The 16,464-nt window shown below is 59.7% G+C and overlaps 1 protein-coding gene across 4 annotated transcripts in view; it reads right to left on the reverse strand.

Moving 5' to 3' along the window:
- Positions 1-16,464, reverse strand: part of RBFOX3 (RNA binding fox-1 homolog 3) — a 389,725-nt gene that overhangs the window by 281,552 nt on the left and 91,709 nt on the right. For all 4 annotated transcript variants that reach the window (XM_082705496.1, XM_082705497.1, XM_082705498.1 and 1 more), the window contains exon 2: positions 12,499-12,644. The gene's annotated coding sequence lies outside the window, so the exon portion shown is untranslated. The remainder of the gene's footprint in view (positions 1-12,498; positions 12,645-16,464) is intronic.

Genomic DNA, 16,464 nt, shown 5'->3' on the forward strand with positions numbered 1-16,464 from the left:
CCCGCACTGCTGTCTGTCTGGCCTTGCCCCGCGAGCCTTGAGTGGAGCCCCCCCACCCCTCCCTCGTCCCCTTCCCTGTCACCTCGGTTACCTCCATCCTTCCTCTGGTCTTCCAAGGCGCAAACTGGTTCAAGGCGCCGCGACCGTCCACCACGGCCTCCCCAGGCCGTCCCTCACTGACGCGTCGCTGGGCTGACATTGTGTGGCCCTTCCGCACTCCCACTGTTCACAGAGAATGCTGAGCCGCGACGCGGAGGGGAAGCTCCATCCTGTCCTACACAGCATGAACTATTTATAACCCTGAAAACATCTTTATTATTATTTTTCTCCACCCCCCCCCCCCCAGAAACAATCTCACTCGACGCTCAGCACACACCGCTGAGGGCTGCAGGGGCCGTGGGCCGGGGCCTTCCTCCGGCCCTGCCCGGCGAGCAGATGGCGGCGTGGGCGTTAGGTACCAGCCTCCTGGCGATCCGAACATCTGTTCCCGTTAGAAAATGCTAATTGCCATCAATCAGGACAGCACCTACTCACATTTACATGCAAAAGCACACACGCACGGAAAAAAAAAATACATCTAAATTTCTCCAAGCACAACGCTCCCTGCATCTTAACGAGGCGGGTCTGTGTCTTCACCAGGCGACGAGCAGCCGGGAGCCAGCCCTCATCTGGAAGGTTCCAACCTGGACCTCCCCAGGACCCGCCCTGGACTCACAGCAAAGGAAGAGGTGGGGGGATCCTGCAGTGGGGGCCTGGGCTCCAGCTCCCCAAGGCCTCTCATCTGCGCACCCCAGGGGTGGACACAGGGCTGGCTCTACACCGCGAGGGTCAGGTCACCCGAGCAGAACGCCTGCAGACACCCGACACTGCTTTCTGCTCTTTTACACTTGGAGGGGCGGAACCTCTCTCTGAGCCAAGATTCTGGTTGTCTCTGTATCGCTCAGAAACAATCCCGGCCAAACCCTTCAGCCCAGAGGTCTGCTGCATTTCCATATCTGAAGGCTGGTCCAGAAGTTCCCCTGCCCTGAGCTCTCCTGTGGAGATGCTGTGTGGCCCGGGTGTGCTCCAGCCCCTGGTGCCGGGAAGGGACTGCTACAGTAGTACGTCAGGGTCAGGAGGGGCGGCAGCCTGGTGGCCCTCCTCGCCCCTAGCTCCAGGTCGCCAGGCTCCACTAGAACCTTGGCCCACCATCCGGCCGACACCTCACGCACTCCCCTAACCCTCGGTGATCTGGAACAGTCCTGGGAGACTGGGGGACATGCAGGGGATGGTCTGCAGCGACTCGGGACATGGACAACACAGCACAGGTGATCCTCCGCCAGCAAGCCGAGGGCCCTCGGTGCTTCCAGAAGGTGGGCCTGAAATATCGGCCTGTTCTATAAAGAGAAACGAGGATTTTCCCGAAAGTTCTTCCATACACCCCCCCACACACATTCCCCAAAGCAAGCAAGCAAATTTGTTCCTTTTCCTCTGGGCGCAGGCGCTGCTGCCAGCCTTGCTGCTCTGGGGCCCAAGGACTGGTCTGAGGGTCCACTTGTCTGAATGGAGACAGGTGTCTCACAGCGGATGGGTGAGGCCAGGCTCCCCTCACCTGGGGACTGACACTGCCAAGCGGGAAGGGCTCCGAGCAGGCGGGTGGTGTCACAGCCCGTGGGCCCCACGTCCTGATGGGGCAGAAACGGTCTGTGAGCCCCAAGCCAGGCTGCCCTCCTTCCACGGGAGATGTGTCTACAGGGTGAAGGGCGGGTCTGGGAGGCATTAAGAGAGGCCACGAATCACCTCTCTCCCCATGTACTCTAGTTCCCCGAAGCAAGGTGCCTTTGTCAGGTGACGAGCAGATGGGAGGGAGCCAGGCCCCGGGAGGGAGGAGAGGGAAAGGGAGGGTGGACAAACTCATGGTTTTGTCTCCAAATTCTGGTCCACTTTGTTCTTAAGAAGGCTCCTGTGCTCGGTGCCGGGAAAAGGCAGGTGCAGTGCTGGGGACGTGGCCACGTGATGTCTGTGAAACGTGTCCTGGCTGGACACCGTGGCCAGCACTACCATCACTGCTCCATGCCCTGCCTGGTAAAGAAAGGCTTCAAAACCTACAGCTTCTGCTCCTGACCATCCCCCAGTGGTGAGGGTGGGTGGCCATCCCCGGGCCCTACATCACTCTTGCCCCAGGCTCTGTGGCCAGCCATTGTCGGGACCCAGTGGGACTTCACGCTGACCCGTTCCATGCCAGGCTCTGTGACTGGTACGTCTGTACCCCGTGTTCTGCTTTAACCAAGCTCCTTATTGTCTTTGCTCCGAATCTACTCTTTCACTCCACTAAGGTTTGGGGAGTGCTCCCAGGTGGAGAAGCAGTCCTCCCTCACCAGACTCTTCCCATGGTGCTCTCTGAGCCTCCAATTTCTCCTTCAGCCTAGGCTTGGACTTCAATCATAGTAACAAGCAATGAAAGCGACTTCCCGACGGAAAGAGAAGATGGATGGGTGGACGGACAGACACACACACATACATGGACGGAGGGAGGGGCGGAGGGAGGGATGAATAGGCAGATGGACGGATGGATGATGGACAGATGGACAGATGGACGGATGATGGACGGATGATGGACGGATGGACGGATGGATGATGGACAGATGGACGAATGGACAGATGGACGGATGGATGATGGACAGATGGATGATGGACAGATGGACGGACGGATGATGGACAGATGGACGGATGGATGATGGACGGATGGACGGATGGATGATGGACGGATGGATGATGGACAGATGGACGGACGGATGATGGACAGATGGACGGATGGATGATGGACGGACGGACGGATGGATGATGGACGGATGGATGATGGACAGATGGACGGATGGATGGTGGACGGATGGACAGATGGACGGATGATGGACGGATGGACGGATGGATGATGGGCAGATGGACGGATGGATGATGGACGGATGGACAGATGGACGGATGGATGATGGACAGATGGACGGATGGACAGATGGACGGATGATGGACGGATGGACGGATGGATGATGGGCAGATGGACGGATGGATGATGGACGGATGGACAGATGGACGGATGGATGATGGACGGATGGACGGACGGATGATGGACAGATGGATGATGGACAGATGGACGGATGGACGATGGACAGATGGATGGATGGATGATGGACGGATGGATGATGGACGGATGGACAGATGGACGGACGGATGATGGACAGATGGACGGATGGATGGACGGATGGGTGGGTAGGTGGACGGACAGATACATACACACATGGATGAATGGATGGACAGAAGGATGGACAAGTACTCTGCAAACACTGTTCAGTGAGGAATGCCGCACCCATCCTCTCGGACAGGACCTGCCATGGAGGAAGGGCTTCTGGACACAGGTCTGCTATCACAGCCCCATGTGACGATCCCGCCTTCACACCTAGAGCCATATGTGACCCATGATTCAGCTGTTGTTAGAGTTAAGGGAGAGCATTTTGAAGGAGACAACGAAAGCACCGTCTAGAACATCGTATCTAAGACATCCTATGGTAAGCCTTTCATGGAAACCTACCATGCACAGAGCTATGGGAAGAGCAAGGCAGCAGCAGAAGCCAAGGCCCTTGAGAAACTTGAGAGCAAAGGGGACCCCGTGGAGGGAGGATGACAGGACCCAAGAGAACCGCCACAGGTGGAGAACACAGATCAGTAGCCTTCCTGGTCCCTGTGCAGACTGAGAGGGACAGCACCAGAAGACAGACAACAGAGGGTGGGATCTGGGCCGTGCCAACTTGGCATCCATCCCAGAGAGCCGTTCCCCCAAACCTGAGACAGTCAGCTGCCTGCCTGGACCCTGCCGAGAGGAACCACAGTGGCCGTGCTGTTTTGGGGGAGAGGAGTGTCATCCTTAAAAAAATTTCACTTTATTTTTAAATCATTAATAACTCACAAGAAATGGCAAAAACAGTACAGAAAAATCCCTTCTGTTATGGGCTGAATTGTGTGTCCTCAGAATTCGGATGTTAAAGCCCTAACCCCACCTCGGAATGTGACTGTACCTGGAGATAGGGTCCTTACGGGAGTCGTTACGTTACAATGTCCCCCCGTGGCTGGTGTTCTCATGGAAGAGATGTGGACAGACGCGCCTGGAGGACGACCCCGTGAGGACACAGGGAAAAGGCGGCCCTCGGCAAGACCAGGATAGGCGCCTCCGAAGGGACCACCCCCACCGCCACCTTGAATGTGGACACCCAGCCTCCAGAACTGCGAGCTGGTAGCGCTGTCCAGCCTGGGGACGGCAGCCGGAGCACACACACCGGCCACCACCGCCGCACGATCTCAGAGCTGCTCCCCGCTCTGGGCGCTCCAGCCCTCGGCACAGCCCGCTGGAGCCTCCCCTGATTGGAGCTGGGACCTGTGCCCCGTCCTGTCAGGGCCACCCGAAGTACCTGTGGTGAAGGGGCGTTTTATTTCCAACTCACCAGAGATACAAGCCGTCCATAAGGAATGTATATGCTCCACGGGGGATCACTGGAGAAATGGAATAAAACGACAGACGGTATACAAAGCCCAAAGTCTCATGAATCGGTCCACGAGATATAAAATCTCTCTTCCAGGAAACCCTCAGGGCTCACTCCAGCTCTGTACTCATCTCTCAGGGACCCGCGGCACCAGCTCGCGGGCAGGCTCCGTCCACACCCCTCACTTTGAGTCCCTCTGATTTGGATGGTTCGAGACATGAGCTCTGAGCCAGGGCCACCCCCGAGAGCCGCCGCAGGTTCCAACTCTCGATGGCCCCACACTAACCCGATACCTGGGGCTCAGTGTCCTTGTGGCACTCAGCCCACAGGGTTGTCATGAGGATTCCCAGGGAAGAGGCATGTCAGCCCAGCAGTGGGGACGCTGGGCAGACAACCCACACGTGCGGGTCACCCATGATGCCCGCCTGTCCCGCCTCCACACCATGTTAGAGACCCCAGGCCCACAGATGCCTCCCGCATGAAGGTGTTCTAGGAGCTGCTATTTGATCGTGTTGAAGTGGGTTCTTGGGTTCATCTTCTGACGGTTTCCGGGTCCCTCCGTAATGCTGACACCCTCACTAACCCCGTGGGTAGCTGGGGGTGGCCACACCCCGCCAGCTTCCCGTAGCCCCAGCCGTTCCTCAGCAACACTCCACTCGATGACACAAGGTCCCTCAAAACCACCATCTGTCTAAGCTCTACCTCCTCTCCCACCCCGAAGTAGCAGAGAAAAGTGATTCTGGCCTGCCTCCGTGTTTTCCCTCCGACACACACGCACACACGGAACTAAAGCCGGGCTCGTCCCGAACTCGACTTCCAAATTAAGTTTTCCTCCTCTGACACCTGTTGACACTCCTTTTCTGTTCTTTGCCCCACAGAACACAGAGGTCTTTGAAAGCACCAGGCCTGGGAATACCTAATGTGTCCTTGCAAATTGGATAAAAAAAGAATTTTCTCCCAGTCCATAAAAATCCCTGCTTGCCCATTTGCCCTTTAAGTGAAGTTCGCTGCCAGCGCGTGTGTCGGTGCGGAGGGTGGTGGGCGGACCCCAAGGAACCACATGGGTGCCCCGGGCACTGGAATCAGCAAGAACAGCGTCACCCTGGGTGAGGCTGACCCTCAAACCCTCACCGCCCCAGAGAGTAACCCAGCTTGAACGTACACTCCGTGAATGGGCGCGCATCCCCTGGAACCCGCCCGTGTCTCCAGCGGGGACGTCTCTAAGTCACACGTTCCAGGCAGCGACTCTGTGACGGGAACCCTTCAAGTCCTGTGTGCACACCCACATCAACCTACATCCCGAGGCATGAAGCTCGTCCCTCCTTCCCCCCCGTGCACCTGAGGATGGCGACAGCCCTGTTCCAGCCCCTCCCCAAGACACGGCCCTTCTCCTGATGCTCAGCCTCACACAGGAACGCGGACGGGGAACCAAGTTTTCGCAGAAGGCCACCTCGCCCACATTAGGCTTCTGCATCCCTCAGCATGGGCGCAGCGTGTCCCCAGGCTCGGTTTCCTGCCTGTGTTCCTCCTTGTCCCTGGTGCCTTTTGTTCCTCGTTCCGGTGTCCTCGTGGGCCCCCTCCCCCAGCTCCGAAGTCTCACTTCTGCCGGCGTCAGCTTGACTTTCCTCCTCCCGGACGCTGCTGGCCTCCTCCATCCTCAGAGCCGGCTCGCTCCTAAACTGCCGCCCAACTGCACAGCCGGTCCCAGGGCCTCCCCGGGGCCCTCCTCCACCCGCGCTGCGACTTCTTCCAACCCGTTCCCTCCTCCAGGGACACCCTCACCCGCAGAACAAAACTGTGTGCTCTGCACTTGCCCCACAAACTGTCGTTTTCGGGCCTGGATTTGGAGTCTGACTTCTTAATTCTTAGTTTGCTCTCAAGGCCCACCTCGGCAGTGGGATGCTGAGAAGGGGGTGGAGGGCAAATCCAGGATCTGGGCAAGGATCTCAGCTGACGACCCCAGGTAGCCCCGCCTCCTGCGCTCGGTGAATGGAGGTCCTGTGACCGTGGGGCCTACAGGCGTCTTCTCGTCATCATGTTAAAAGTGACTGAGGAGCGATGAGCGTCCGCGTGAAACCTATGGGGGCGGGGCCCGCGGCTGGCACGTGGAGGTCACTGCCTGGGCTCACCTTCCTCCCAGCAGTCTCGGGAGACACGGTGGGTAGAATGATGTCCCCTAAAGGCATCTGCTGAAGACCTGACCCCCAGAACCCAGGAATGTGACCTTATTTGGACTTGGGTCTTTGCAGCTGTCATCAGGGATTAAGACGAGGTCACCCTGGAGAACGGCGGCTCTACCCGAATGGCTGGTGTCCTCACAGGACAAAGGAAGTTTGGAACACACCCCAAAGGGAAGGCACGGGGACCGAGACACAGAGCGGAGAGGCCACGCGGTGACAGACGCTGGGTTTACCAGGCAAGGACGGCCGGCAGCCCCCAGGATCTGGGAGAGCGGGCACGGCCGGCTGGCACCTTCATGTCTGACATCCGGCCTCCAGAACTGAGAGAATCCACCGTGGCCCTTCGTGGACACCACCGCAGGGCACACACAGGGAGCATCTGAATTCCAAGCGCTGAGGCCCGGGGAGCAGGCCTGCGCCCACGAGATGGCGGCCGACTCCCGCACGCAGCTCGGCCCATTTCCATCCGGGGAGCAGCCGGCAGGGCTCGCCTTCCAGCACCAGCACCGAAGCTGCATCTGGAAACTCTTCTCACCTCTAATTGTTCTAAATGCTTCAACACGAGTGACTAATGGGCTCTAATTGGACATTCCATGGAGGGGCTGCTGTGACCGTGCCCTCCGCGACCCGCCTGCCCCCAGGGCTGCTCTCTCGCACAGCTCCAAACTCACCAGAAAAACACAGTGGCCTGTTCTGTATTTTACAAATGTCTCACCAGCGCCGACAGGTTTATTCTTCGACCAGCGACTATGGGGCAGAGAAAAGGACAGCGGGAAGCCAAAAGCAGATGGGATCACACATCCCCACTGACTTCGGGGTTGCTGACACCTGCCTGGGACAGACAGGCGGGCTCCTGGAGGCAGAGCCAAGCTGCCAACCTGGTGGGTGCTAAAGGTTTGCCAGGGAGGTTCCGGGCCTTCCTCGCACCCCTGGGGGAAGGGCAGGGGACGGGGGAGGCGGTGCGGGAGGGCTGCCTGGGGGAAGGGCGGGGACGGGGGAGGCGGTGCGGGAGGGCTGCCGGTCCTCCTCCTCCTCTCCCTTCCTCATGGCCACATCCCCAGAACCTGCTTCAGCAAAAAGCAGTCAGAAGCAAGGGTTCAAGCCCATCTCGACACCCTCCCCGAAGCCTCTCTTCTAAACAACATTTAGCAAGAAAAGAGGAACCACGGATGTTCCTAGAAGGATCCATATTTCCAAAGACGGGCTTGAGCCAGAGTCCTCAAATGAAACCATCAGGTCCGGGAAGAAGTGAGACGGCCCCGTGCGAAGGCAGCACCTCCAGCCCCCCGCCCCGCCCCCACCAGCAGCACCCGGGACTCTCTCGTGCCTGGCAGGGATGTACGACCTGCAAGTGCCAGGGAAATACCCCATGAGCTGCTGTGCGACCAGATAAAGCCGTGCTCTCCCTCTCCCCACCAAGAGGCCACATTCACCCCGACACTCTAGAAAGCTCCGTGTGCATGAACACTGCCGGTGCAGGCGGACTTTGCTTGGGCTCGGCCTCCCGAGGATGCCGTCATGTGATGGGGTCCGGTTCAACAGCTTTTCACAACAAGCAGACAAGAGACGGGGCGTGATGGATGGTGCAGGAAGCGCTCTCATTCGGGGATGATTTATGGGAAATCGTGTGTGGCAGCTCAGGGGTCCATCCCCATAGGGGGTGGGGGGGCGGGGCGTGGGGGGCTGGGGTAGACAGATAATTCTCCTGTTGAAGGGGGCAAAGCCCGATGTGCGCTGGCAGCAGAGCTGTGACCTGTCCACCCTCTGCCCCAATACCAGAGCCCGCAGCCCCTGCTCTCCGGCACACGCGTGTCCCCGCACATGGCCATGTTCCAAAGAGGCTTGAGGCCCGAAGCCAGTTTCCTTGAGCAGGAAGAGTGAACTCTGGCGACTGAATCCTCCCCTGCAGGAGTACTCTCGGAGGGCCGGGAGGTCAGAACAGAAGACCTTGCTTATCGCTCAGCTCCGAAACACGGGTGGCTCCCTCCCCAAAAACATCTGGAAAAGGAACAGCTGACGGCATCAGAGGGACCCTGACGCACACAGCACAGGTGAGAATGGCAAGGGGGCAGGAGGGGGAGGGGAGGACTGGGACGGAAGAGCCGAGACACCCACTGCCAGTCTTTCCAGGCTGCAGGCAAGCGGGTTCCCTCCCCAGCGCCCCAGAGCATGAGCTGCCCCGGGCCTCCACCACTGCAAGTAAGAGACAAATCTCATTTTGTAGCAGATTAATTTCCATCTGTGTTTTTAATACGGACTCAGAATTTACAGTAAAATCCAAACTGATCCATATTTAAAGGATAAGCCTTAAAATGGGATCTAATTTATGGGACCATTTCCAAGGCATCGGAGGTGAGCCCCCCAGGCCCCCAGGAAAGGCAATTCTGCCATGGTGGGGAGCCACACTAAGTGGTCCCACATACCCAAGAGGACGGAACAGCCCCCTCGAGGAGCAGAGGCTCCGGCAGCTTCTTGCTGGCCCAGACCTTGCCAGAGACTGACCCCAAAGCACGCAGGGAGGCACCACCCTGGTGACTCGCTACCACCATGGAAGGCGTGCAGGAGCAGCTCACGGTCCCTCTCTCCCCCACATCCCCCAGACCCCATCCCCAGCCGGCCCTCCTCCTGCCTGCCGCCTACCAGTGGAGGCCAAGACTTGCTCCATGGGCGGGGAGCAGCGATGAGACCCCGGGGGAGGGGCCTGCGCCGGGGCACGGATGGCAGGCCGGGCCCTCTCCCTGACTTTCTTTCCAGACATCAGAGCCCCGTGCTCTGGGGCGCCCGGGGGCAGGCGTGGCTCCCTCTGGGGCCCATGTGTGTCCCCTCCAGAAGAGCGGAGACTGGGGTGGGCCGCGCCACAGGCGGGAGGGCCTCCGCAGGGCTCAGGAGCCGGCAGGCCCCCGACCACAGCTCGGTTTGCTTGGCCTCCCCCGCCCCAGACCCACTGCCTGCCTGAAGCGGATGAAAAGGCAAAATACAGCTGGGCTTCCTCTGCAGGCTTCATACTGCCGGTGCGACGGGGACTCCAGAGCCACCCTCTGGTGCCTTCTCTCCCGGACCCTGGACCCGCGGGGAGGAAGGAGGTGCACATGCCCACTGCCCGGTCACCAGGTCAGAGCCTGCCTTCGGATCAGCCAGGGGCCGGAAGAGGGGGCGGCTCCCGGTAGACAGCAGCTTGCACAGCCCCTAGGCCCCGAATTCCCCAGAGCTGCCATCAGCTTCTGGCTTTGACAACCCCAAGAACTGACCTTTTCCCCTGAGGCTGGACCCTGCGATCTCCTTCAGGGGAAAGCGTCTTCCAAGGGGTCCCTGCCCGAGGAGGTGGGCACTCTCGGCCCTTCCTCTGGGGCAGGGCATCGCGGGCTTGTGCTTAGACCCAGGATCCTGAGATTTAGGGGCTGGCACATGATCCTAGGGGGCTTGGCCCCCGCTGAGGCCAGGCCCAAGCCATGTGCCCCCTATAGGTGGTTTTATGGTATCATCACAGGATCCCCCGAAGGAGTCTGAAGGAGTCTGACGGTCCCGTGGGGTTGCGATCTCCCCAGCCAGCGTATGCCGTGGCTCCTGTCCCAGGGCAGCCTGGGCAGTGTGATCTTCCCCTGCAGGCTCTGTCAGGGGCCCCCGAAGGTTTAGCGATGGGGTGACAGAGCCATTTCAGTGTAGAAGGGTGGTTGTTTAAAGTTCTCGCCCCTGGCATGTCCCCGGGCCCGCCATTCTCATGCCGGGTCCGCGGCACAGCCGCCCCCACCCCATGACAAGCAGCAGCTTCCTTGAGGCTCCCTGCTTCCGCTCTGACTTCCCGCCCTGCATGTTCCCTACACAGAAGGCAACGTTATCTGCGTACAACTCAAACCCCTCCTTTGCTCAGAGCCCTTCCCTGGCTCCTGCAGTCTTTAAGACAAGCTCCCAAACCCTTATTCCTGGCCTAAAAGCTTGTGATTTAGGCCCCACACCTTCTACCCACAGGACCCTGGCAAACCAGCCCCCCCCCTTTTTTTAAAGGTTTTATTTATTTGACAAAGAGAGATCACAAGTGGGCAGAGAGGCAGGCAGAGAGAGAGGAGGAAGCAGGCTCCCTACTGAGCAGGGAGCCTGACGCGGGACTCGATCCCAGGACCCTGAGATCGTGACCTGAGCTGAAGGCAGAGGCTTAACCCACTGAGCCACCCAGGTGCCCCCAAACCAGCCCTTTTGGCTGCTTCTCCAACATGCCTCGGGGCCTTTGCACTCACCAGACCCTCTGCCTGAACCGCTCTCCCCAGGCCTCGCGGCTGGTTCCCACCCTTGCTCCAACAGCCTCTGCCCAGAGCAGCAGGCTCTGGGGCCTGCTGGGGAATGTCCTGGGGAGAACAGCCTCCACCACGGCGATCGCCTCCTAGCACCTTTCCTCAGAGCCTCGGCACTACCTGACCTTACTCTATAGATGTGTTCGCCCCACCAGGAAGCAAACGGCGAGGGCTTGGCTTGGTCTCCCCGTCTCCGGCCTGCACCGCTGGCTCCGCGCATCGGGGGTGCGCGAGGACGGCTGAGTGACAGCATGCCACAGGTCAGTGAGCATCAGCCCACTGAAGGAGAGACCCAAACAGCCGGAGGCGGAGAGGAGCAGCGCACACCGGGAAGTGCCCGAGCCTGGAGGAGAATCTGATTCTGTGCACTCGCTCTTTCAAGGAGTACTGGAGGGACCAGCCTGTGTCCTCGGCCTCCTGCCCAGATTTCTCGTCGGCATCGTGTGCTCCGCCCAGGAAAGGGTCAGCACCCAAGGAGGACAGCGGGACTTGGGCTTGAGTTGTTCCCGCCCTGCCTCCGACGAGCCTGACCCTCCAGTTTGGGGCAGTGTCTCCGCAGGGAGCTTCTTGGTGAGGGGAACCAGACCGCATCTGGTTTTGTCCCTGGCCTCTGGAATTCCTGTCACCTGTTACTCCCATACCTGACTTCCCGCTAACTGGGTGGCTCAGGGCTCAGGGTTCTTTGACAGAGAGGCACCGACTAGAAAGCTGAGCCTTCCCGTCCCCCTCAGGGGACAGAGAGGGGCAGGAGACAGGGTCCAGTCTTGTGACCAATGAAGTAATAGGGCTCCAGTAAAACTCTGGACGCCCAAAGCTCAGGGAGGTTGGTGACAGGTGAGCACGTGGACATGCTAGGATGGGGGACGTGTCCTAACCCTGCACGGGGAGAGCAGACCTCACCCTATGCGTGTCCTTTATTATAAAAACGCAGCCACAGGTATGGCTCTCAGGTTCTGAGAATCATGCTAGCCAATTATCAAACCCGAAGGTCATGGGAATTTGTAGCCGGTACGTCAGAAGTGCAAGCGGCCCCCAAGACTTGCGGCTGGCGTGTGACACGGGGTGACCTGAAGGGGGACGGGCCCCGAGCCGGCAGCGGTCTGCCGCTCACCCGCTGCCACAGCTGAGGTGGGACGGAGGGAATCAGGCAGTCCCCTCGGGAACCCAGTGGAGCCCTGAGCACCGCTCACTGGCTGCAGGGAGACCTGGGCAGGGGACAGTCAGACCTGGCCTCAGCCTCCGCGTCTCGCACGGACACCAGATGGTGGACCCCACACCCCGTCCAGCTTCCCCGTCCATCAGCCGGGCTGATGGATTTCAGGTCACAGACGGCAGGTACCCCGTACAGATTCCCAGGGATCTGCCGACGCTCCCCATCCCGCCCCCTAAGCCCCTCAAAGCCACAGCGAGCCTCACACCTGAGCCGGCAGAACCACCCCACCCCGCCCGTCCCTCGTGCCAACGAAGCGTTCTTCCGTCGCAAACCCAGACTCCCAGGACAGCTCCGACCGGTGGCAGCCTTACCTGGTAGGGGTGGGTGAGGTCTGCTTCGCTGTAGCAGGGAGGCCTCCCGTGGGGCTCTTTCCGGAACTTTCTCGGGTGGAAGTTTGCTGGGAGAATAGTGAGAATCAGCAGGAAAAGCTTCAGGTTCTCAGAGACAGATTCTCAACCTGAAGGAAAAGAAAAAAAAAATGTAAATGCTTTTGAAGCAGACATCCTCTTTTGGATATAAAACGAACCCGGTGTGAATGCCCTAGAGAAGACAGGCTGTGGCCCGGTGACCACACCCCACAGGACCAAGAGGAATCTGCGGTGGGGAGGAAATTTTTAGGACCCTATCGCCAAATGGCAGGTGGGCGCCCCGTGCTGCGTGGCCGGCCCTCCCCCCGCAGCGCCCCCACAATGTTCTCTAACCCCTCCCCGCCCTGCTGGCTCCCGCCGGTCTGGTCATGTGATGCCCCCCACTTCCTGCCTCTCCCAGTACAGAGTCCAGTATGCCCCCACTGCTACCACTGCCGAAACTCCCTGGTCCCTCTTTTTTTAAAAGGTTCTTTGGGTGATGTCACCCTCCTGACATATCCCCCCGATGCCATCCTATGTGGCTGGGAAAAAACACCCGGAGTTGCCACAGCGGCCTGCAAGCCAGGTGCGACCAGGTTTGAGGAGCCCGACGCTTCCATGATGTGGCAGGACTAAGATGATGGAGGTAAAAATAAGCTGCGGGCTCTTGCCTGGACTGTGGGTTCACAGCTTGCTGGTAAGTCTCCCTCTTCCCACAGGACCCTAGGCAGTGTCCCTGCCCCCTGCAGCCCCTGGGCCTCCAGGCTGTGCCCCCACAACACAAGCAGGCCTCCCCCTGCACCACACCCTCGTGCCTGCACTGCTCGGGACCCTCTTCCCTACGCAACCGCATGGCTTGCCCCTCCCTCCCTGGCGACTCTGATCTATGGCATCTCCCAAGTGGCCAATCCCAAGGAGAACACCTTATCAGACATGGCGGTCATCCCCCATTCCCGCTTCTCGGGCCCCATCGACCACCCCCATGACTGATCACATCTGCTTCCACTCAGATGCGTCACGCCAGAACAAGTGCCCCGAGGGCAAGTACCCGAGTCTCTTTTACTCAGTTCTGATGCCCCGTGCGCAGGCCGTGCCTGGCACACAGTCGGAGCTTACTCAGTGTTCGTCAAGAGTAGGCATGAAGACCCCCTTCATTCTCCCCTCGGCACCCATTAGGCTTCCCTCATCACACCCGGGAGCCAGAGGAACACAAGGGGGCTGGCTCACTACTGTTTGGCCTTGGGAGTCCTTTCTTGGCTTCATTCAGTCCAACCCAGCGAGCGTGCCTCCAGGCAGACAGGACACAAACACCATTCGGGCCCCCCTCCCTGGTCAGCCCCCAGAGACGGGCTCTGGGGCAGGGCCCTGAGTCAGGTCGACCCAGGAGTGGTCCCCCCAGCCTGCCTCCATGGAGAGGCTCCTGCTGGCACATCCCCAGAAATCCCACAACAGAGCTTTAAAAAAGGAAAGAAAAGACTACCAGTTTGTTTCTTTTCCTAAAATCCAGTTACTTAAAGGGGAACCACCCACGTCGCAAATGGCAGGGCCAACCCCACAGAGCGCCCCCAACTGCAGAGAAATGCCCGGGCCCCACGTGCCTTTCCAGTGGCCCCCCATGCTGTCCCTGCACAGCGCCTGGGGCTGGGCACTGGAGAGAAGGGAAACCGGGAAACGGCCCTGAGCTCCGGGAGGCCGCCCGCCCGTGGGAAAAGCAAGTGTGAGATCTGTTCTCCTAGGTCTGTGCTAAATGAGGCGGTGGGCGAGGTGGCCGGGGTAGGGCCCAGGAGGAGGAAGGGGAGCCGGGCAGAGGGGGCTCAGGTGTGACCGCGCTGGCGGGCAGAGAAGGCAGGAGGCAGGCTTGTCTTAGAACCGAATGCCTGGCCCGCAGCAGCCGGCACAAAAGGCAAGGGCCGGAACTCATTCTGCTCCAGACCCACCGGAAGAGGAGTGAGGGGGCAGGCAGACAGCACCCCGGGACCTAAACCCAAGAAGGACAGATGACAAGGGACAGGGAGCAAAGACAGGGAGGGAAGCGGGACCCCACAGGCATCCAGGGACCCCTAAACTCCTCTGTCCCCAGCACGCTGATGGTTATGTACAGTTCTTGAAACCGGGCCACCCTCTCCAGCATGATGCCTTCACATCCCCCAGGACCCCCCGCCAGCCCCCTGCCACTCACGTGTTGAGCTGTGCGGCCGGTACCCCGACTCCGCACCCCCCTCAGGAGCCACGCAGGCCCAGAGAGACGTTACTTCACTCTGCTGGGCGGTGCACAGCCGGCGGGGCTCACTTAGATGGGAGAGCGTGGGTCACAGGGTCACTGGGACTGGACCAGGGTGCTCGCCCCCCCCCCCACCGGGGCAAGCAGCCCTGCCCTGGCCAGGGCTCGGGGACCTAGGGCAAGAGCCAGCCTCACCACTGCCCGGCCGCCCTTTGTTTCCTTAAACGAAAGATCATCTCATGGCTTGTCTCGGATTGCAATAGCACGGTCTCCCCCACTCTGCAGGAGGAAACACCAGCCACCACCCACAGTGCAGATCCAGGGGCTTCTGCCCTGAGGTTTTCAGGGACATAAGTCCCAGCGGCCAGCAGGAGGGGCAGGTCCCATCTCCGCCTTCTCAGAACAGACAATAGAAAGAGGCAGAAGGCCAAGTGAGTAGCCATGAGGTCTTTCTAGGCCCCACGGCTGGCTCTGGGCAAAGGGAAAAGGAAAGGGATCCCTGGGCGGCTCGGGCGGCTGCCGCGGCCCACGTCATCATCCCAGCGTCCTGGGATCCAGTCCCACGTCGGGCTCCTTGCTTGGAGGGGAGCCTGCGTCTCCCTTTCCCACTCCCCCTGCTTGTGTGCTCACTCTCTCGCTCTCTGACAAATAAGTAAACTCTTAAAAGGAAAAAAAAAAAAGAAAGAAAGAAAGAAAGAAAGAGGAGAGCAGAAGGCCCACGGGGCTCACAGCAGCACAAGACAGTGAGGCCTGCCTAGCTGAGGTCCAGGGTCCAGACCACCACCTGCTGTCCCAAATCCAGCAGAGGAGGGGGCTGCCTCTTCCCCCTCCTGGGAACCACGTTCACTGTGTCCCGCCATGCACCACGCACCGTGGCAGGTTCCCGAGGTTCCAGCCTCTACCAGCGCATTGCCCAGGGCCAGAGGTAGTCAGGAGCCTCCAACTGCTGACCATCAGTGTCCAAGTCCTTGTGCCTCCTGTGGCAGGGGGTGCCCACCCGCGCACCCCGCAGAGCCCCAGGGCCAGTGGCACAAGGGTTCTCTGGTGGCCAGGACTCTTCCCTAAACCCTCGACCTACTTCTTTGGGATCTAACCCCCTCACTTTGGATGGGGAAGCCCTCCAAATAATTTGGGGGTGGACAGAGAACCCCAGGAAGGCTGGACATAGGTGGAGGGGCGGGAAGCAGAAGGACATGATCTTGGAGAAGAGCCTATTGCTGGAAAGTACCAGGTGTGGTCCTACCAAGGGCAAGGGCAGGGAGCAGGCCGGGAGGCCTCAGTCTCAGGGAAGGTCTCCCCAGCGCATTCCTACTCCTCCCCGTATCTCAGCCACCAATTAAATCTCCAGGGCCCAGGGTGGCTACAGAGCCAGCGCAGCTCCCAGCTTGCCTCCCAAGGGGGCAGACGGCTGGGGCTGCCTTTGGTGCAATGGCCCCAAAGGCCTCCTGTTGGGATTCTTGCCATTAGGGAGAGAAGATGGAAAATAAACACTGGGACCTCTAAAAAGTGTCTTTTGCAAAATAAATACATGAATAAATAAATAAATAGATAAGCCAACACACACACACACACACAGGCACGAGCCCCGCAGAGGCTGCTGTGAGAACAGACCTGCGCAGAGGGAAGGGTCCTCCGGTCACCCTCCAACTCCAGCCCTCAGAGGGACTGGGCAGCCGGCCCCTTCATTCCTCTCTGAGGACCCCTGACCT

This window comes from Mustela nivalis (genome assembly GCF_964662115.1).
Source record: "Mustela nivalis genome assembly, chromosome: 17".
NCBI lineage: Eukaryota > Metazoa > Chordata > Mammalia > Carnivora > Mustelidae > Mustela > Mustela nivalis.